Source organism: Rana temporaria, chromosome 3 (assembly GCF_905171775.1).
Source record: "Rana temporaria chromosome 3, aRanTem1.1, whole genome shotgun sequence".
NCBI lineage: Eukaryota > Metazoa > Chordata > Amphibia > Anura > Ranidae > Rana > Rana temporaria.
This window is the reverse complement of record NC_053491.1, coordinates 331,772,316-331,795,105: the sequence shown is the minus strand read 5'-3', so window position 1 is coordinate 331,795,105 and position 22,790 is coordinate 331,772,316.

Below are 22,790 nucleotides of genomic sequence, written 5' to 3'. Positions count from 1 at the left end.
CAGCCAAGACAACAGCCCAGATGTTCTACACCCATTGGGTACAGATACTTGGATGAAACTGTCTTGTCCGACCGAGGTCCGGCCTTTGAGGCCCAACTGTTTCAAGAATTGTGCCAGTTCCATGCTTGTAAGAAACTCAGGACCACTGCCTATCATCCGCAAGGGAATGGACTCTGTGAGAGGATCAACCAGGTGTTTATCCACATGCTGAGAGCGGCTTCTGTATCCCGACCTGAAGAGTGGCCTCAACTAATGCCCGAATTGTTGGAAATCTACAACAATACCATCCACTGTTCCACTGGTTATACTCCATTTTACCTCATGATGGGCCGACACGGTCAACTGCCTAAAGACAGGGTCTTTGGACTTCAAGCACCTTTCAACCACTCCCCCCAAGCCTCTTCGGAGTGGGTCTCGGAACATCAGAAAAGGATTCAGGAAGCGAGAGAGATAGTCAACAAAAAGATGGGCGAGGCACACTATAGGCAGCAACAGGACTACAACCGCCATGCCTCTGCCCAGCCGTTGCAAGTTGGTGATAAAGTCTGGCTGAAGAAGCATCCTAGAACCCATAAGTTGGACTCCCTTTGGGAAACTAAACCATACACAGTGATTTCCATCCCTTATCCGGACTCTGATGTCTACTCAGTTCAAAAAGCCGGATATGCACCACAAGTTGTCCACCGAAACCGGATCAAGCTGTGTCACAAAGGGAACCTGCCTGTGTTGGTGCCTCCTTCTGCACCACCAAGTCTTCCACCTCCAGTTCAGCCAGCACAAGAGCAGCCCACCAAGCCAGTTGAGCCTGAGAGGCCACTCCTGACGTTCGAAGATGATCCTCTCTTCCCTTCTGACCAAAACGTCTTCTTTGGTTATGTGCCAATCAGTTCCATTCCATCAACCTCAGTCTTGGCACCAGAAGCTCCAGAGTTTACTCCAGCCATCCGTTCACCTGCTGCAGTCCCATCAGAACCTTCTAATGTGGGAGAAAGCTCCATAAGTCAAGAGCCATCACAGGCCCCCATTGTCCAAGATGAAGGTGCAGCTGTCAGTCCAGAAGAAACAAGTGTTCAAGGAGAAAACAGTGCTCCAGAAAACTCAGAAATGGTGTTGCGTAGATCCACCAGACCTAATTTCGGATATCCCCCAGCAAGATATAGGGATTAATCCATTAATTATACCTACAATATATGTAGATAGACTACATACACCTCAGTTAGTATACATCTCAAGTATACATCATTACTAACTAATATGCCACTAGTTGCCTACTTACCTTATTTAGTGTATAGGATCTTACCTGGCCAGTAAGTCTCCTATCCCTCACTTAAGCACTACAAAAAAAGAAAAGGGTATCCTCTAAGAAATGTCTAATTGTGTACTTCAGGCATAGAATAAAAATGTCTAGCAAATATTAAAGTGTGTTCTGGGGAGAAGAGCTAATAGCCTAAGGGCCCCAGTAGCCAATGCATTGGGTAGAAAGCCTCCGGCAGCCCAATCCAAAACCTGCTCAGTCTTAAAAGTGTGATCTAACAATAATATACTGTTCAAAACTGAGTGATAACGTTTAACAGATATGTATTCTGTCTGGGACCCAGATAACCACTTACCCTGCACAAAATAATGATCTCACTTTATCTAATAAGCCTGCAAGGGACATTTATGTGTATAATGCCTCGGGACTTATCATATGATCCTGTTCTTATATGTTTATTTTTCCCAAAGAACCTGCAACGGACATTGGTGTACAAATGCCTCAGGACTTCTAGTGGCCCCAAGGTCAACTCGTTCCTCAATCCGTCAGTGCCTTAATCGTCGAGGACGACTTCTGTTTAGTGGTGGGGTTTGTGGTGTCCCAGTACAGGTATTTGCTGTAGGCCCTGTCAGATTGAGGCCCTCGGCTTGTGGAGTCTCCCCTGCAGGGACTCAGCTAGTTATGATGTGATTTATAATGTTATGGTTGATAATACGTATATTAGGTGTGTATAGCTTTAAGAGGTTTTAGTCAGCCATCTCATGTTCAGTCAGAGTGTATTACCATCTCATGTTCAGTCAGAGTGTATTAGAGTCAGGAGGACTAAAGTGCTAGACAAGACCTTATTGTGTTGTGTTATGCTACAGGTCAGTCTCTATGATCCACAGCTCTCAACCAATAGGCTTCAGTCTGAGCAGGCCCTTATAAGGGATTGTACTTCCTGTTTAAGCCAGTCTAGACTACACACAGTTCCTGGCAGAGCCAACACAGCCAGAGAAGCAGTGCAGGCCTGAAGCCTCCAGGAGAAAATACAGCAAAGAGTGGAGTATCCCTAAACATTACAGAACCAGTACTTCAGCTCATTTATCGGATCAATCCGTTATTCCGGCGAAAAGCCTCAAGTCTACAGACACTTCAGTAAGTGTATTTATTTTTCAGCCTAGTTAAGCATAGGCCCTGAATTACTATTCCGGCTTTTGCAGCCGAGTATATACAGTATATGATCAACTAAGCTCAAGCATTATCAGCTGTGTGATCCAGAGACTGCCTGCAGAATATTTTGACACTCTGTTTAAACGATGTGAAGATTTTGACACCTGCCTTCATGCCAGTAAAGCCTTCGTTGTTTTAATCCCTGTTGTGGACTGTGTTATTACCATCCTAACTAGCGGGGATACGGAGGCCCCCGGAGCTGTAGTTTCCCGGGGTATTCCAAGACTACAGTGGCGTCACGTGACAGAGAGGGTTAATACCATCTGGCCCTCACTAAGGGTTAATACCACCTGACCCTGGGCTCCTAGCCCCAAGAACCAAGTAGCTAACCATCAAGCGTATGTGTGTGGCCATGGGGCTCACCCTCCACGGTCACCACAATAAACCCTCCTAAAAACTTGGTGCCCTGTGTGTCGGGCCGTGGGCAAAATGATGCTTAAACAGCATTGACATTGTACAGGTGTGGTATTTTTTCCTGTTTTGTATATGTAGCTGGCCGCACTGCACTCCTGGCTTTGTCAGTCTGAGTGTGGTGTTGGGATTTGCATTTGGATGAAGTTCACTGGAACTAAATTTCAGTTTTGTTTTCAATAAGAGTGGTTCCCAGTAAATTCAAATTATAATTCTCCATTAATGCTTATCCACTGACCTCTATCTTTATCATGGTGTCTTCGTATCAGCCCAAGTTGATACTGCACTCCTTAAAAGGAACCTGCCAGGCTGACAGTTAAAGTGCAGTCAAAATACCGTATTTATCAGCGTATAACACACATTTTTTCCCCCTGAAAATAGGGGGGAAATCAGGGGTGTGCGTTATACGCCGATCCCATGCTCTCTGCCACCCCCCATGCTCTCCACCCCAGCCCCCTGTGCTCTCCACCTCTCCCCTGTGCTCTCCACCTCCCCCCATGCTCTCTGCCACCCCGCGCTCTCTGCCACCCCCCATGCTCTGCGATTCCCCCCCCTGCTCTCCACCTTCCCCCATTCTCTCCGCTGCCCCCCCTGTACTCTCCTCTTCCTCCCTCTGTTCGCCCCACCTCATGTTCTCAAGGTTCTTCCCAGTGCTCTCCACTTCCCCCCATGCTCTCTGCCTCCCCCTGTGCTCTCCACCTCCCCATGTGCTCTCCACCTCCCCCCATGCTCTCCGCTGCTCCCATGTGCTCTCTACCTCCCCCATGCTATCTGCCGCCCCCCTGTGCTCTCCAGGGAATCTGTCAGGGTGGAGAGTGGGGCTGGTTAACATGTCATGGGCTGCTCAATCTAAGATGCCCGGACCTACTTTTTGTCCCTTTTTGTCCCTGTCTGGGCCTGTATCCCCCCTACTGAACCTACTCCTCCATGTTCAGCCTCTCATGGAGTTGGAAGACCCTAAATGTTGGATGATAAACCCTCCTAAAAACTTAGTGCCCTGTGTAGCTCTATAGCTTGCAGCGCTGGTCTGTCTATTCTGACGGCATTTCTCTGCTGTCAAAATACAAAGATACAGCAGGGAGGATTCCTGCATTCACATTGGGTGTGTGGATGGGTAAATTGGGTCCGTTTTTTTTTTCTTTTTACCCACTGGTGGAATGGAAAAAAAACTGACAAATGAATGGTCCGCCTTACACTTTAAGTCAGCCAGTCCTGGAGAACGAGGTCCAGGAACACTCTCCCAGCAGCTACGTATGAACTCTCTACAGTGTACAATGTTTGTGGAGGTTTGGCATGAGTACTGTTTTGAATAATGAATGCCTGAACATACCATTGTGGCTTGCACAGACAGAGAACATATTTTGCGCATTTTCCAAATAGTGTGAAAGAGAAGAAAATATATTTCTTTGCAGTGTAGATTTGGATTCCTAAGCTGGCCATAGACAGCTTCAATTTCAGCCAATTCCTGCTGAATTTTAAATCCAAAATGCAATCCATAGGAGGCCATGCAAGCACTCTCCAGCTCTACAAAAATCTGTTTAAAAATTGACTGAGCCAGTTGGGAAATTATCATCTGAGTCAGATGCAATTACTATTGAGCAGTGGCATTGTAGTCTGGAAGTTGCAGGTGCCGTGGCTGCCTGAATACAATAGCTGGCAATACAAACAATAGCACATTTCAAAAACCATCAGCTATAGAAGTCTGTGAAGTTAATGCAGCATTTTTAAAGTGGTTGTAAACCTTTTAAAACCTCCTTATGCTACAGGTAAGCCTATATTAAGGCTTACCTGTAGCTACCCAGGATATCTCCTAAACCTGCACAATGTCATCGGCACATGCGCACTGGGGCAATCTAAACTGGGGCAATCTGAAGCAATGGCACCTATGTGCCGTTGCTTCAGTCCGTGTACTCTTACCAGATGCGTGCGAGAGTGACATCATCTCGGCTCCAGCCAATCACAGCGCCAGAGCCGCGATACACGGAAGTAACCCCTGGGAGAGATGTTGCCGCCAGAGGGGGGACGAGGACCGCTGCAAGGGCTTTGATCTCAGGTAAGTAATTCATAATGAGCTAGTATGCTATGCATACTGTTAGGCCCCATGCACACAAGCATTTTCAGATTCCTGGAAGGTAAAGGTCAGTGATGGCGAACCTTTTTGAGCCTGCATCACTTTTCAGGTGCTTCAGAAATGCTGCCCATTCATTCCAATAGGCAGAGCCAGTTTAAGAGCGCTGTATACAGCGCCCCAAAGATGCTGCTCGCAGGACTGTTTTCCCGCGCCGCCCCAAGTGGGGAGGCATGAGAGGCAGTTTTCAGGTGCTTTACAGGTGCTATTTTTAGCGCTAAAACACCTGAAAACTGCCTCAGTGTGAAAGTAGCCTTATGCCGCGTACAGACGGTCGTTTTTTGTGATGAAAAAAAACGACGTTTTAAAAAACGTCATTTACAATGATCGTGTGTGGGCAAAACGTTGTTTTATGTCTTCAAAAAAACGACAAAAAAAATTCGAACATGCTTGAATTTTTTGTGTCGTTTTTCAAAACGTTGTTTTTTGTTTCACAGAAATTGACCGTGTGTAGCAAAAAACAACGTTTAAAACAACGTTTTTAAACCCGCGCATGCCCAGAAGCTAGTTATGACGCGAGCTTCAATGGAAAAAAGTGGTGAACGTAATCACGCTTTGCTAGAAGTTTCAAAAACGTAGTTTTATTTCATGATTTAAAACTTCGGGTTTTTTTTCATCACAAAAAACGACCGTCTGTACGCGGCATTAGCGAAGAAGAGGTTTGAGGAGTCCGGGCTCTGGAGGGTGCCAGGGATGCTGTGCCCACTGCTTGCATCTTTGGAGGTCAAGGAGGCGGTGAAGCTCTTTTCTCCCTCTCAGGCCTATCTATTCACCTTCCCCGTAAAGGCTGTGGGGGGGCGTCCACTCACTCGCTATGTGCAGATAGATTCCTGCACCTTGACTTTGCCGATGTTTGCTACCGTGCTCCCGCTGCCACGAACCTGGACTCTCCATGGATCTCCTTCTACCTGCGATCACTGGACTGCTCACGTGCTCACAGAAAGGGTTCTGTGTGCCAGCTGTGGCACGCGTGCCATAGGTTTGCCATCACTGGTATAGGTATTATTTTATGGCACTTCAATAAAGTGAAAATAACATAAATTAAAGTGGTTCTAAATTTAGGATTTTTTTACTTTAATGCATACCCTGCATTAAGGTAAAAAATGTCCCACAACTTGTCCCCCCCCCCCCCTTAACACTTACCTGAGTCCTGTGTCATCTGCAGCTCCAATCTCCCCACTTCCTCTTCTCATATGACACATAGGCAGTAGTGGAAGCTCCTGCTGCTGTCAGTCAATTCCTGTGAGGAGACCACAGGGGGTCTATAAACACACACAGTCTGGCCCGGGAACCTGCCCGTATCAGTGCCCCCTCAGCTCAAGAAAGTCCCAACCCCTTGCTAGGGGGACACCCCTCTTTTCGTTCTCCAAACAGACGGGATGTTGGCAACATAATTAATCTATCTCTGGTACTAAACTCCTTTTTTTAGTTTTATGGCTTGCTGAGAGGGCACTCAGAGAAGAGGAGAAGTGGATAGCACTGGAGGGGGACCCCAGAAGAAGAGGATCAGGGCTGCTGTGTGCAATCCCATTACACAGAGTAGGTACGTATAACATCTTTTTTATTTTAGGAAAAATAACCACTTTAACAATGGCTCTTACACAGCTTACACCATCATGTATGCATTTTTATGAGCTAGTGTGTAATGTTTATACAATACATTTTTGTATACTTCTATAGGTCTTTCTTGTATTTGTATAAATCAACTTTTTTTAGAAACCTGGAAAGTCTGTCATCATTTCATATTATTCCGATTACTGTCAGCTTTATGGGTGGATAATTCAAATCCCATACTTGCACAGGAAAAGTTATGTCTTCCAGACTCACCCACGATGAGGTCACTTTTATCAGCGATGTCCACAATTTTTGTGCCCCTCCCATAAAACTGAAGTATAATTCTGGGCAGACTGATTTCATAGCAGTCGTCTGGTTAGCTACCACTGACTGATATTTTATGTTACAGACAACAGCAGCTAATGTCATACTATTCATTTTGGGCATTTACTATAATTCTAATGTAGTGCCACCACCGGAGTAGACGCTGGATATAATGCCTTTGTGTGAATTTGGAGATGGCACACTTGGCTTACCCAGCACTTACCAACACACCTTGGGCATTTTAACAATTTATTGGAACAGCAAGAATCTGAGAAAAGACAATTAGTACATCAAAGGGCACACAGGAAACAAAACAATATATTTTGTATGGGGGGGGGGGGGGAGGTGAGCACTAGAAAAGGACAGCTCTGCCTGATCCACCTGAACGCTACCGACCCGGCCTGCCTGACTCTGCATCTGCTTCTCTGCAAATCGCACCAGTTCCTGTCTCTTCTGCGATCCAGCCTGCCACAGCTCTGATCTACCTAGCCCTGTCGGTCTGCCTGTTGCATCACCAGCCATGAACATCCAGCCATACCAAATACTGGACTGATCCTAGGCACTCCTCCAACACTGTGCTTCTGTGGCTACTGTCTCAACCTCAGGGTCCCACAAGCCGGTGCGGCAAGAGAGGCTCTCCTCTACACGTCAGGCTCACGATCCAGGTACGTGACCCAGGGTCCTGAGCACACCCGGTTACTGTCTCCATCAAGGGAATTCCAAACACACTTAGGGTAGGGGGGTGATCAGGGTAGGGGGCAAGAATGTGGAACTCCCTTCCACAAGCAGTGGTCTCAGCGGGGAGCATTGATAGTTTAAAAAAAACTATAAGATAAGCACCTGAAGACCACAACATACAGGGATATACAATGTAATACAGACATATAATCACACACATAGGTTGGACTTGATGGAATTGTGTCTTTTTTCAACCTCACCTACTACTATGTAATCTCCAGTGGTAGGGTACAGATTGGCAACTCCTGCACCCGCTCACCACATGTGTCCTCCCTCCTCTGCCTTGTCCCGCTCCTCCTCCTCTCTTATTAGTGTAGCGCTACCCCTGTAGGGGCCGCTGGTGAATGTGGTTTGTCTCCCACCCTGCACAACCAGGCACACAAATTTCCAAACACAGTGGGCTAGATTCACATAGATTAGCGGATCTTTAGATCCGCGTAATCTATGTGATTTACGATCCGCCGGTGCAATTTAGCGAGGCTAGTGCAGTATTCACAAAGCACTTACCTCGAAAATTGCACCGTCGGATCGTAACTCCCCCGGCGGAATTCAAATTCCGCGGCTAGGGGGAGTGTACAATTTAAATCAGGCGCGTTCCCGCGCCGATTTAACTGCGCATGCGCCGCCGGCAAAATTTCCCAGTGCGCATGCTCCAAATGACGTCGCTAGGACGTCATTGTTTTCGCCGGCAACGTCAATTGCCGCCATCCGTATTCCAGACCGACTTACGCAAACAACGTAAAAATTTGAAACTCGGCGCGGGAATGACGGCCATACTTAACATTAGCTACCCCTCATATAGCAGGGCTAACTATCCGCCGGAAAAAGCCAAACGCAAACAACGTAAAAAAAAAGCGACGGGCAGTCGTTCGTTTCTGAATCGGCGTAACTCCTCATTTGCATATTTGTCGCGTAATAATACGGAAGCGCCACCTAGCGGCCGGCCTAGAATTACAGCCTAAGATCCGACGGTGTAAGACACTCACACCTGTCGGATCTTAGGGATATCTATGCGTAACCTGATTCTATTAATCAGGCGCATAGATACGACCGTCGGAACTCAGAGAAACAACAGCGTATCAGGAGATACGCCGTCGTATCTCTTTCTGAATCCGGCCAAAGGAGTCAAGAAGAAGTCCTTTGTTTTTTTATTTTTTTTATTTAGGGGAATTAAACTGGGATGGGGATGCGGGTACATATGTGATGTCCACGTCATTGAAGAAATATACATAGGAACTGAACTATATACACTCCGGTATATATAAACTCTTTTCTTTCACCTCCAGCACATACACTTGTTTGCAGACTATCACTCCCAAACCAGCTAGCACTGATGTAGGGACCTGACACTCACTCTGTCAGGCCCAAAGTAAATGCCCTTTGCAGGCAGGGACCATGGGCTTCTATGGTGTAGCAGAAATGGTAGTCCTTAGTGCTAGCTGTCCTACATGTGGCTACTGCTCCCAGTACCACTTCTTAAGGCCCTGCCTTCCCACCTGGCTGCAGCTGCCTCTTTTCACTGCCTGTGCCATCACAGTCCTCCTGACTGGCTCTGCACCCATCCCAGTCTTCCCAGATGTGCCTCCCAGTCCTGACTGTGTGTCACTCACTAGCTCTCCTGGCTGTTCATGCTGCTCCTACAGATTTTCCCGGCAGTGTTCTCCCGTTGTCCTCCTTGCTCCCAGTGCCTCCTGGCCAGGACACCTCCATGGTTTTGGGAAGGTCCCGTCCACACCCAGATCCAGCCCCCCCCCCCTCCCAGACTGCAGAGCTTCCTCAAAGGACAGCCTAACACTCCAGCTTCCACCTGAACTTAACTCCTCCCCAGCTGGGCTGACCCTAATGCCGCGTACACACGATCGTTTTTCGGCATGGAAAAAACTTTGTTTTAAATTTTTTTTATTTAAAACGATCGTGTGTGGGCTTCACATCATTTTTCGGGTTCTGAAAAAGGACAATTTTGTTTTCGAACATGCTGCATTTTTAAACGATGTTTTAAACAATGTAGTTTTTCGGGTTGTAAAAAATGATCGTGTGTGGGCTAAAACGACGTTAAAAACCCGTGCATGCTCAGAAGCAAGTTATGAGATGGGAGCGCTCGTTCTGGTAAAACTACCGTTCGTAATGGAGTAAGCACATTCATCACGCTGTAACAGACAGAAAAGCGCGTTTCGTCTTTTACTAACACAAAATCAGCTAAAGCAGCCCCAAGGGTGGCGTCATCCGCATGGAACTTCTCCTTTATAGTGCCGTCGTACATGTTGTACGTCACCGCGCTTTGCTAAAGCATTTTTTTAAAACGATCGTGTGTGGGCAACATCATTTTAATGATGAAGTTGGAAAAAACAACATTTTTTCTAGATGCTGAAAAACGTTTATTTTTTACATGCCGAAAAATGATCATGTTTACGCGGCATAAGTATTTGAGGGGGACTGCCCCCTGCCAATCCAAGTTGAGGATTGGTAAGGGCCTTCAGAATACTCCAGGCAACTCCACCTTACCTCCCATCCCATTCTTCTAGAAGGTTCCAGAACATTTGAGAAGTATGGGGGAAGTCTCAGTGATGATGCCTGTGAGTCATCCAGCTCTCCCTGGATTTCTGTCCACCCCAGGACCAAACACAGACCTACACTTACACACAAAAAAAACTACACTTCTATCACTAGAGGGTGCTACATTAGATAGAACTAAACACTGCCAAAATGGCTGCCCCCAGGGATCTCCTTAAAAATGGCCATCACCTTTCTTGATTATTGAATGTTCAACTAATGGCCTTCTTAACACTTTCTTTACAGCGTCTCCCCCCAGGGATGTAGTCCCAAGGGAGGGGGCGAGAAGGCTGACTAACCCCCAGCCAGAACGGCTCGGATGATGGGGGCAAGCTTACTGAAGAGGAACAAGAAGTGAGAAATTCAGACAAGAGAAAAAACATTTAGAAGGGAAATCCAAGAAAAAGGTAAGTGAACCAACAATGCACTAGCTTAAAGGAACCTATTTAGAAAATAAAAAAACAAACCTTTACAACCCCTTTTAACCCCCCTCCTGCCCAGACCAATTTTCAGCTTTCAGTGCTGACGCATTTTGAATGACAATTACGCGGTCATACAACGCTGTACCCAAATTCAATTTTTATCATTTTTTTCACACAAATAGAGATTTCTTTTGGTGGTATTTAATCACCGCCGTTTTTTTTATTGCTAAACAAACAAAAAAAGATGGAAAATGATAACATTTTGCAAACAGGTATTTTTTCTCTGTCATTGATATGTGCTGATGAGTCAGCAATGGTGGGCACTAATAGGCTGCACTGGTGGGCACTGATAGACACAGATAAGGCGGCACTGATAGGCACAGATAAGGCGGTACTGATGGGGACAGAAAAGGTGACACTGATTGGTGACACTAATAGATGGCACTGTGGGCACTGATGGGTGGCACTGTGGGCACTGGTAGGTGGCGCTGGTGTGCAGTGGTGGGTGGCACTGTTGTGCACTGGTAGATGGCACTGGCAGGGAGCACAGATGAGCAGGCGGCTGCTTTCCTTGATCGGGACCGATGTCCCTCTTACAGCTGCCGGTGATCGCCTTTTTTTTTCTCCTCACGCTATCAGTTGCCATGCGCGCTCTCCTGGCAAATTAGGTCCGCGCTGTAGCCGTCTTTTGGCTATAGCTCGGATCTGAAGTAGTTAAAGATGGCTGCTGCATTTGTACACAAACAACTGTTCAACTTAATTCAATTATACAGAAGAATAATGCTGCAACAACAGGAGGAAAAGCAAAAGTCCACACCAACTATAGTCCTGGCTACACTAAGGCCGTGTACACACGATCAGTCCATGCGATGAGAACGATCTGAAGGATCGCTCAGTCCTGGCGCCTCCATCCTTACTAAGGGAAACAGGTAGTGAAGCCTTACGGCTTCACTGCCCGTTTCCTACTGCGCATGCGCAACTCGCACGGCGCTTTGTGAATGGGCGGCTGCCTCCTGGGATACACACAGGCCCAAATTCACATAGGGAGCGCGTATTTGTGAGTGGGCGTAACGTATCCTATTTACGCTACGCCTCCGCAACTTTGACAGGCAAATGCAGTATTCACAAAGCAAAGTTGCGGCGGCGTAGCATAAATAGGCCGGCGTAAGCCCGCCTAATTCAAATATGGAACATGTGGGCGTGTTTTATGTTAATTTCTTGTGACCCCACGTAAATGACGCTTTTTACGAACGGCGAATGCGCCGTCCGTGAAAGTATCACAGTGCGCATGCTCCAAAATATCTCGCAAAAAGCCAATGCTTTCGACGTGAACGTAAATGACGCACAGCCCTATTTGCGAACGACTTACACAAACGATGTAATCGACGGAAAATTCAACGCTGGCCCGACGTCCATACTTAACATTGGCTGCGCCTCATATAGCAGGGGTAACTTTACGCCGGAAAAAGCCTAATGTAAACGGCGTATCTGTACTGCGACGGCCGGGCGTACGTTCGTGAATTGGCGTATCTAGCTGATTTACATATTCTAGGCGTAAATCAGTGTACACGCCCCTAGCGGCCAGCGTAAATATGCAGTTAAGATACGACGGCGTAGGCGACTTACGCTGGTCGTATCTTAGCAAAATTCTGGCGTATCTGATTCTTTGAATCAGGCGCCAAGATAGGACGCCTCAGACTCAGAGATACGCCGTCGTATCTCCTACGTGAATCTGGGCCACAGTTCCCAGAAGGCAGCACGGCTCATTCACAAGAAGACACAGCGACGTAGGACGAGCCTGAAGATCCTCCGCGGTGGAAAAAGAGGCAGAAGAGTTACTTCCACATAGCAACAGCCCTTTCAGGTGAGTATAAAAAAAAAAAAATCCAATTTTTATTTTTATTTATTTTAGGATTTTTAGTGCAAAAAACAAAACGGGTGGAACTCCACTTTATTGTTGCACAAATAGGCTGCTGATCCCACTCACATTGTGTAAGCAGGGTGAGAATATTACCGCCACTAGTGTTAGGCATTGTTTTGAGAAGACATAGGTCAAAACAGTTCAAAAGATTCCCCCTTGGATCTCTCTAATTAATCAGAAGTGACCGAGGTGGGTGGGGGGTATGAAATAAGTACAGCCATAAGGCACGTTTTTTTATACACTTCAAAGTTTCATCTCAATCCATATTTGGCCAAAACGTCCCACTGAAGTCAAGAAGTGATTTCCTCCCAAACTGTTCGGAATATCGGCTTGGATTGATATAATCTGGCCGCTGGGTTTTTGTTTGTTCAAGGCTCAAGCATCTGTTTTGCAGCCTGTTAGAATTAGAAGAGGTTTCACGGTCTCTCTGATTCCAATAACATTAAGGGCTTGATGGGAACCAACATTGATGACATCTGGTCACTCAAGTTAAAGCAAATGTTGATATCGTATTACAATCAGACTATATATTTCCAAAACACTGTCTTATTTAGTGTCACAGTGTCTTTCAGAAGAAATATATTCGTGGCAGACATTTAGATGAAAACATTTTATACTCCAATCGTTTTAGGAAGACTGGTTTGTGTCAGGAGAACATGGCCTTTGTGCCATCACAGTCTCAATAGGGAAGTACTATATTGCCTTATTAGAACTGCTTCCAATAAGGAAGTAGAACACTTCCTCCTCAGACCAATAGTTTCACTGGGGATGCAAATTCTTGTCCCTAAGGCCCCTTTTCAGGCGGTACAGAGCTAAAAATAGCGCCTAAATACCCCCTGAAAAACTCCTGCCCAGCATTCTCAATGTGAAAGCCGAGGGCTTTCACACTGAGGCGATGCGCTGACAGGAGAGAAAAAAATCTCCTGCAAGCAGCATCTTTGGAGCGATGAGAGGAGCGTTGTGTATACCGCTCCTTCTCATTTAAAACAATGGGAAACCGCGGTAATACCGCCCGCAATGCGCCTCTGCAGAGGTGCATTGTGGGCGGTATTAACCCTTTTTCGGCCGCTAGCGGGGGTTAATACCGCACACCGCTAGCGGGCGAATCCCGCGGCAATACCGACGGTATAGCGCCGCTATTTTTGTCCCTTGAGGGGGTGAGCAGGAGAGTCAGGACGCCCTCTAACACACAGCTCCTTTCTCTATCTGCAACGTAGAGAGCGTTCTGACTCTCCTTCTCGCCCCCTCAAGGAAGGGGTCGAGCACGACACTCCACACCAGGGAGAAAGCCTTGCATTACTGTGTGGAGTTACAGACAGAAGAAGTGAGGATTTCTCAGAAGAAATAAGGACATTTAAGAGCAAAATCGAAGGATGAGGTAAGTGAAGGAGGACTGCACTAAGGTAAAGGAAGCTATTTAGGGGATTTTTTTTTTATCTTTACAACCCCTTTAAGGATGGATATGGGCACCTGGTCACAAATGACAAGGAAAAGGCAAATGTGTTACTTTTTTATTTTTATTTGTTCTGATGTTTAATAGAAGAAATAGTAATGCAATACCAATATAGGAGAAGAACCCTTGTGGTTGTCATGATGGACTTTGTGTCTGGTATATGCAGAAGGTCTTACATATCAGGGCCCACCGGAGATCAATGGACCGAGGGATCACTACGCGTTTTGCTTATAGCTTCCTCAGGGTATCCTATTGGTATTGAGAAATACAATATATATTACAATATATCAATACATATATACCGTACATATTCAAGAGCATATTACAGAGCATATTACAGTATGCATCAATAGCAAAATATACTGTATGTGTTCGACAATAAAATTGAAGAAAGAGAAAAAGTATACAGTACAGACCAAAAGTTTGGACACACCTTCTCATTCAAAGAGTTTTCTTTATTTTCATGACTATGAAAATTGTAGATTCACACTGAAGGGATCAAAACTATGAATTAACACATGTGGAATTATACATAACAAAAAAGTGTGAAACAACTGAAAATATATTTCATATTTTAGGTTCTTCAAAATAGCCACCTTTTGCAGCAGACACTTCTCTAGAACTGATAAGAGGAGTCTGTGTGAATCAGGCCTTCATGGTAGAATATCTGCTAGGAAACCACTGCTAAAGAAAGGCAACAAGCAGAAGAGACTTATTTGGGCTAAAGAACACAAGGAATGGACATTAGACCAGTGGAAATCTGTGCTTTGGTCTGATGAGTCCAAACTTGAGATCTTTGGTTCCAACCCCCGTGTCTTTGTGCGACGCAGAAAAGGTGAACGGATTATTCAAAATCGCGCACCCCTTCCATAGACGCCCATGTTAAACGGTCATTTCTCCGGTAAATTTGGGGACCCTGTACCAGCCGGTTGTAGGTCCCCTGGACCTGAAACTTTGCACGCATATAGCCCCACTCTTTCTCTACAAGTGTGCAAAGTTTGCTGTCTGAGGGACTGATTTTTCAAATCCAGGCACCCCTTCTATACTGTATACTCCCATGTTAATCGTAAGTCTAGTTATGGACACAGTGAGGCATGGGCACAGTGAGGCATGGACACAGTGAGGCATGAGCACAGTAAGGCATGAGCACAGTAAGGCATGGACACAGTGAGGCATGCACATGGACACAGTGAGGCATTGACACAGTGAGGCATGGACACAGTGAGGCATGGGCACAGTGAGGCATGGACACAGTGAGACATGCACATGGACACAGTGAGACATGCACATGGACACAGTGAGGCATAGTGAGGCATGCAGGTGGACACCCTAGGCTTTTACTCGAGTCAATACGTTTTGCCATTTTTTTGTGGTAAAATTAGGTGCCTCGGCTTATATTGTTTTTCTCAATACCAATAGGATTTCCTGAGAAAGCTATAGGCGAAACGAATAGTGATCCCTCGGTGCATTGATCTCCATTGATTGATCTACATTGATTGGAGTGTTGTGCTCGCCCCCTCCCTTGGACTACAGTAGAGTCAGGACGCTCTCTACGTTGCAGATAGAGAAAGGAGCTGTGTGTTAGTGGGCGTCCTGACTCTCCTGCTCGCCCCCTCCCCCCTCAAGGGAGGGGGCGAGCACAACACTCCACACCAGGGAGAAAGCCTTTCATTACTGTGTGTAGTTACAGACAGAAGAACAGGAAGTGAGGATTTCTCAGAAGAAATAAGGACATTTAAAAGCAAAATGGAAGGATGAGGTAAGTGAAGGAGGACTGCACTAAGGTAAAGGAAGCTATTTAGGGGATTATTTTTTTACCTTTACAACCCCTTTAAGGATGGATATGGGCACCTGGTCACAAATGACAAGGAAAAGGCAAATGTGTTACTTTTTTTTTTATTTGTTCTAATGTTTAATAGAAGAAATAGTAATGCAATACCAATATAGGAGAAGAACCCTTGTGGTTGTCATGATGGACTTTGTGTCTGGTATATGCAGAAGGTCTTACATATCAGGGCCCACCGGAGATCAATGCACCGAGGGATCACAAGAACCCTTGTGGTTGTCAGAATTCAGGGTCCAAAATAGAAAAGCTAAACAAAACACCAGGATCTGATAGTGCCACCCATGAGTCCTTAGGGAGCTTAGCTTGGTGACACTTGTTTAATGGTGAAGAAATGGAGAGGTGGTCTGTAGTCTAAATCAGGTGCCAGCAGCTTAAGTTGACAACACTACTTCTTCATACATTACTGTCAATAAGCTTTGTCACCCTAGCATAGTAGCATACCTCCCAACTTTTTGAGACGGGAATGAGGGACACCTATCAGAAAAAGTATGCAGGCATAGGACACACCCATTGCCACGCCCCCTTAAAGGAGAATTGTCCAAAAATCAAGATTGGTTAAACCCACAAGTGCTTTTTTTTACCACTACTATTTCTTTATATTGGCTTTTGGAACTTACAAATGCAGCAATTTAGAATTCAGATGAAATGTTTAGCACTGGAAAACACTCTTTGATAGATAAAAAGTGCATTGTATATACATCTATATAGATCAGACCAAAATGAGGGACAAATGAGGAGGAATGAGGGACAGAGGGACTTTGCTCCTAATCAGGGACAGTCCCTCGAAATCAGGGACAGTTAGGAGGAAGGTAGTACTGTACTGTAGGTGTGTTACCAGCAGAGTTACCAGGTTAAAAATCCAGAGAAATGGAAACAAATGAAGCCATCACATCTAAGGACTAGAAAGCTGCCAAATTCTATGGGTTTAAAGTGGAACTTCACTCTCCTAATCAACACGGACTATTTTTAATCCTTATGCTTCTAGCATTAGTAAATATACAGGAAATTATATCATATTCACTTATATTTTTTTATATTTCTTCAGTTACTTTATGGTTTCAAGGCCTAGGAAAAATGATGTCATACATCCCAAGATTCTTCAGGAGGGGAAGAGGGGTTTTCCCAGCTTAGCACACCTTCCTGTCTGCTTGACTGAGCTTAGGGCAGATGGATTCCAGGAAGTAAATTCTACATGAATCATCTGCCCTTACATAAGATGGCCATGGGCCGAATTGCTAGGGGGTGGTTTTCAGAGTGATTTCTTAGCAAAATAAAGCATGGAGACAGGATGGATAGGACAGGTTGCTTTTTATATTAAAAATTAATTAAACAGCATTTTTGGTTTGTGATGCTCAGATGAAATGTAGTTCTAATACAGGTATAAGGATGCTACAGAAATTATTCACAAAGCAGAAAAATTGAAAGACAAACATAGCTGTCTGGAGTTAATTTTATTTAAACTTTTCTTGAAGCTGAACTTCAGGAAAACAGCTAAATACACAGATGAAATACATACTGTACATATGAGCTGTTTTACGTGCCAAAGCATATGCCATTTTGTGTATCTAGCCCTGACATTTATACAGATCAGACACAAAGCAGAGCAGTGCCTAGCAGGGAAGGGGACTTTATCTTTCTCTGCTGCAGTTTCACTTTCACTTACATGTCTGCTCCCCATTTTTCCTTTGTGACTGGACAGTGGAAGCAGAAGAGCTTGTCTCCCCATTACTCCATGTAGCATTACCCCCAGTGGAGCTGCTGGATTTTTGGGCAGCGTGTTACCTCAGGGCTCCTCCGAATTCTCTAGGGGTGAGTGATGCGTATGTGCATAAACAGAAGTAAAGGAATGTCCACGACAGGTGCTCTTTTGCTGTGCTCTTTATTACCCAGCCGGGTAAAAACAATAAAACTTGTGGTGAGGAAAGTAAAGTTGAAAGGAGGAAGAATAGCGGATTCATGCGTAATGATCGGAAACAGTCCCGCTCCCAAACGTAACACTTCTCTGCGCCACTCCCGCCGGAATGGGTGCAGTGTACCCGGACAGGCCTCTCTCGCTGACCTGGCAGCCGGAGTATCACTTGGACAATTATAGGAATAAGTCTCTGCCACAGACCCTCCTTGGTGAACTTGAACTTGGGAGAAAGTCTCTGCCACAGACCCCTCTCAATAAGCCTCAGAAGACACCTCTGCCACAGGTCCCCTCTGGGTAGGATTCTTGGAGATATGCCTCCTTGGTTGAGTTACGTCTGGGTCTCCTTCAACTTGTCGCCGAGGTACCGACTGACAGGTGATCAGTCCCGCAGTGTCCGGCTACCTGTGATCCACGGTGGTTTCGTCCAAGCCCTATTGGACCGCCAGCCTCTCAATGGCACTCCTCAGACCAACTCCCCACCGAACAGCACCCAGCTTGGGATCTTCAAAAGAGGGAACCCAGTCACTTACTGGATCCCCATCGCTGTTTCAGATGCTCCGGGCCAACATGGTCCCAGAACCAGGAACACCACGTGGCACGCACTCCCCGGCCAGGTAGGCCATAACACCAGGGCGCCGTGATGTGGCCACCCTGAGGGTGGGTGCCATACTGGACGAAGAAGAACCTATAACCAATGACGTCTGTCCCATAAATACCCCTCCCCAGCATGCACAGCGAGGACAAACCCTCGTGATTGGCTGCTGGGAAGAGCACCCAAACCTTGACTCCACTGCTGCCACCTGCAGCACCGGGGCTGGAAGAACACTGAACCGCCTCTCCAGTGGCTGCATTTGATGGGCACATCTCCACCTCTCCAGTGGCTGCATTTGATGCGCACAGTGGCTGCATATGATGGGCACAGTGGTTGCATTTTATGGGCATAGTGGCTGCATGTGATGGGCACAGTGGCTGCATATTTTGATGGGGGAAAGTGGTTGCATTTGATGGAGCGCAGTGGCTGCATTTGATGGGCACAGTGGCTGCATTTGATGGCACAGTGGCTACATTTTATGGGCACAGTGGCTGCATATGATGGGGCACAGTGGTTGCATTTGATGGGGAACAGTGGCTGCATATTATGGGCACAGTAGCGGCATATGATGGGACACAGTGGTTGCATTTGATGGGGCAAAGTCTCTGCATTTTATGGGGCACAGTGGCTGCATTTGATGGGGCACAGTGGCTGCATTTGATGGGGCACAGTGGATGCATTTGATGGGTCACAGTGGCTGCATTTGATGGGGCAAAGTGGTTGCATTTGATGGGGCAAAGTGGCTGCATTTGATGGGGCACAAGGGCTGCATTTGATGGGCACAGTGATGCTGCAATTGATGTTTTTTTTCCCCATTATTTTCAGAATTTTTCAGTTTGTTTAAACACCAGCCGCCACTGCTAAAGAGGTATGTCATGGCATCTGTTTGAGAAGGCAGCACCAGATTGAGTAGTGACTGCAGGCTGGACCCTGTCACGGCTGGAGAAGGGAACATCAAGAGCTAAGTGTGCCATTGTGTTGCTATCATGTACATTGTGCAAGTATAATCATATTTGCAAACTATGGAAATAGCTCATCCACACACAATGGAATTTAGTTCCAACTTAAAGGAGTTATAAAGGAAATTTTTTTTTGCTGAAATGACTGTTTACAGGATATAGAGACCTAATAGTTAGCTGATTCCCTTTAAAAACGATAAAAAACAGATAAAGATCAATCATATAATGTACCTCTAGTTTCGTTTTTTGCATCTACTTTCGTTTTTGCATTTAGTTTCGTTTTTGCATGTTATCCTGCCTGTGTGCATGTACAGAGCCATAGAGAAGTGATGGTTTGGAAAATGAAACTAGAATCTCCCAGTACTGTGGTCATCAGGAAACAGACAACCAGGAAGTGTCCAGAACAGAGAAGGATTACAGCAACATCAGAGCAAAAACGAACAATAAGGACATGAAACCAGGACTGCAGTAAGGTAAAGGAAGCTATTTAGCTAAAAAAAAAAAATCCTTTAGTGATCCTTTAATATAAAAATGACCATTTCCCAAATATAAAAGTGTCAGGTATTGATTGTGACTTTTAATGTCCATTGTGGATGAGGCCTTCTAAGCAGGTCATGTCTAGCACTTCTTTCCACACTGCCCATGTAAGGCTGACTTCTCTCTCATCTGCCTGTAGATTTCACCTCTGCGTCTATCTCCTCTGGTAAGTGTCACCCTCCTCTTCCACCTCCTTTGCAGTCTCAGGGTTATGTCTGGGTTTCTTCTCTTTAATCTCCTCTTCAGAAGAGTTTTGTTTTTTGTCTCTCTGCATTCCATGTGTCCCTCTTATCTCTCCCACACTTCTCCTCTCTCAAACTAAACTGCTTGGCCTCCTAGGATTTTGCTGCCTCTCTCCTGCCAGGGGTTAACTGCTTTCTCCATTAAATGAATCCAGATGTACCACAAGCAGTGGTGAGACCGGATGTCACTGTTGTTTTTTTCACTGTGGCGTTTTTTTTTGCTGAAGAATTAAGAAAAAAGTCATTTCTCAGTTCTCACGGATTTTGCGGAGTTTGTTCTCAGGGTAGAGAAGGTCAGAACTGTAACACATATAGGTTCCATAATCATTATCATGGGAAAATGCGCTGTGAGAACCATACATGTTTGGCAACTCACACGCTTTAGGCGTACTATGGGTATACTTTTTTCATTTATTTCTATTTTATTTTATTTTATTTTTATTTTTTGCATGCAAGCAATGATGGATTTCAGCTTCTCTTGCTGCAGGGCTTTGTAACATCTCATTCACACTGGCAGTGACATACATACATTTATATGTGATTATAGAATAATTCTAAAGGTGCAAGAGTGCTCTAGTCTTTGACCAGCAATATGGTCCGGGGCTTAAAGTGGTAGTAAATTCTTTACTACCACTTTTACCTACAAGTAAGCCTATAATAAGGCTTACCTGTAGGTATAAAGAATATCTCCTAAACCTGTACTGTTTCGGAGATATTCCCCTTGCAATGCGCCACTGATTGTAGCAGCGCATGCGCAGCGCGGACCTTGCCGGAATGAAATCTCCCGCGCGCATGCACGGGAGGGACGACATCGCCGCTCCAGCCAATCACAGTGCTGGAGCGGCGATACCCGGAAGACACGCCGAGGCAAGGCTGACATCTCGCTCGGCGTGGACCAGGTAAGTTCTCTACACCTCGTTTTAAGGTAAGTATTTCATAAGGAGCTAGTATGCGGTGACTCTGAACCTCATTTCCTCTATTACTTCTGCAATATCTGACAGTCCTCTTAAGCATTACTTATATTGAACATTATGTGTGGCCCTTTGGTAATGGCCCTTTGGTGTGGCCCTTTGGTAATGTCAAGGGCCGCATTTGAGGCCCCCTTTAGCTCATAAGTTGACAACCACTGGCATAGAGGATTTTTCTTTTGAGTAACTTACCTTTTAAAAACAAATTCAGTTTAAAATAGAAATAAAGGACACAACATTTGTGTATAGATATGAGGAACAACGTTATAAACACCTTTTTCCCCTTTTGTATAAGTGATTGTGATCTATTCCTTCCACTGATACCAATTATGGAACACTATTCCTCTTACTGACAACAATGATGGAGAACTATCCCTCCCACTGATACCAATGATGGAGAACTATCCCTCCCACTGATACCAATGATGGAGAACTATCCCTCCCACTGATACCAATGATGGAGAACTATCCCTCCCACTGATACCAATGATGGAGAACTATCCCTCCCACTGATACCAATGATGGAGAACTATCCCTCCCACTGATACCAATGATGGAGAACTATCCCTCCCACTGATACCAATGATGGAGAACTATCCCTTCCACTGATACCAATGATGGAGAACTATCCCTCCCACTGATACCAATGATGGAGAACTATCCCTTCCACTGATACCAATGATGGGGCACTATTTCTCCCACTAATACCAATGACAGGGCACTGTTGTGTGCAATTGTTAATTTAACCGCTTTAATAACGGGCATTTTCAACCCCTTCCTGCCCAGACCAATTTTTAGTTTTCAGCGCTGTCGCACTTTGAATGAAAATTGCTCATGCAACACTGTACCCAAATGAATCTTTATTTCTTTTTATTTTATGTATACTGTATACTGTGTGTATACTGTGTGTCTGTGTGTGTATACTGTGTATGTATACAGTATGTGTGTGTGTGTGTGTTTACTGTGTGGCCCCATAATCTATTGCCTGGGGGGGCCCATAATCTCCTATTGCCCGGGGGCCCCATAATCTCTTATTGCCCGGGGGCCCCATGAGTTGTCAGTCCGCCCCTGGGTGGTCCTGACAGTGCTGTGAGGATAGGAAAATAAAAGAGGGAGCACTGGCCTATTGCATTATCCAACAGATTTATTAAAAGATATGAATAAAATCATAAAAATGTTTACTCACAAACATAAGCTGAAACCACGCTTGATAGGCTACATCTCTCATCGGTTGGTTGAACCACCAACCTTGGGAGAGGGGGTCCTGGGTGAGACCCCTCAGGCTGACGCGTTTCGAAATACTGGTCTTCTTCTTCAGAGCCCCAGTCCTTCGAAAAGCGTCAGCCTGAGGGGTCTCACCCAGGACCTCCCTTCCCAGGTTCGGTGATTCAAGCAACCGACGAGCGTGGTTTTAACTTACGTTTGTGAGATCTTTATGATTTTATTCACATCTTTTAATAAATCTGTTGGATAATGCACTAGGCCAGTGCTCCCTCTTTTCTTTTTCTATTGGGTATGTGTCTGATTTGCCTTTGACTGCTCTTTTCTCGCTAGGAAAACAGATACAACCTTTATGCATTTGGTGACCTAGAACTATATCATTTGTATTTTGATTGCACTTTTTCTTTTACTGATCTGAATTGTCTGGTCTGATTCAGCAGGATTCATAACCTGAGATTGGATTTCCTATATTTTAACACAGCAGCCTGTTTTGAATAAGGATGTCTAGCCTGAGACTAAAAGGACAATTAACAGGACACATATGT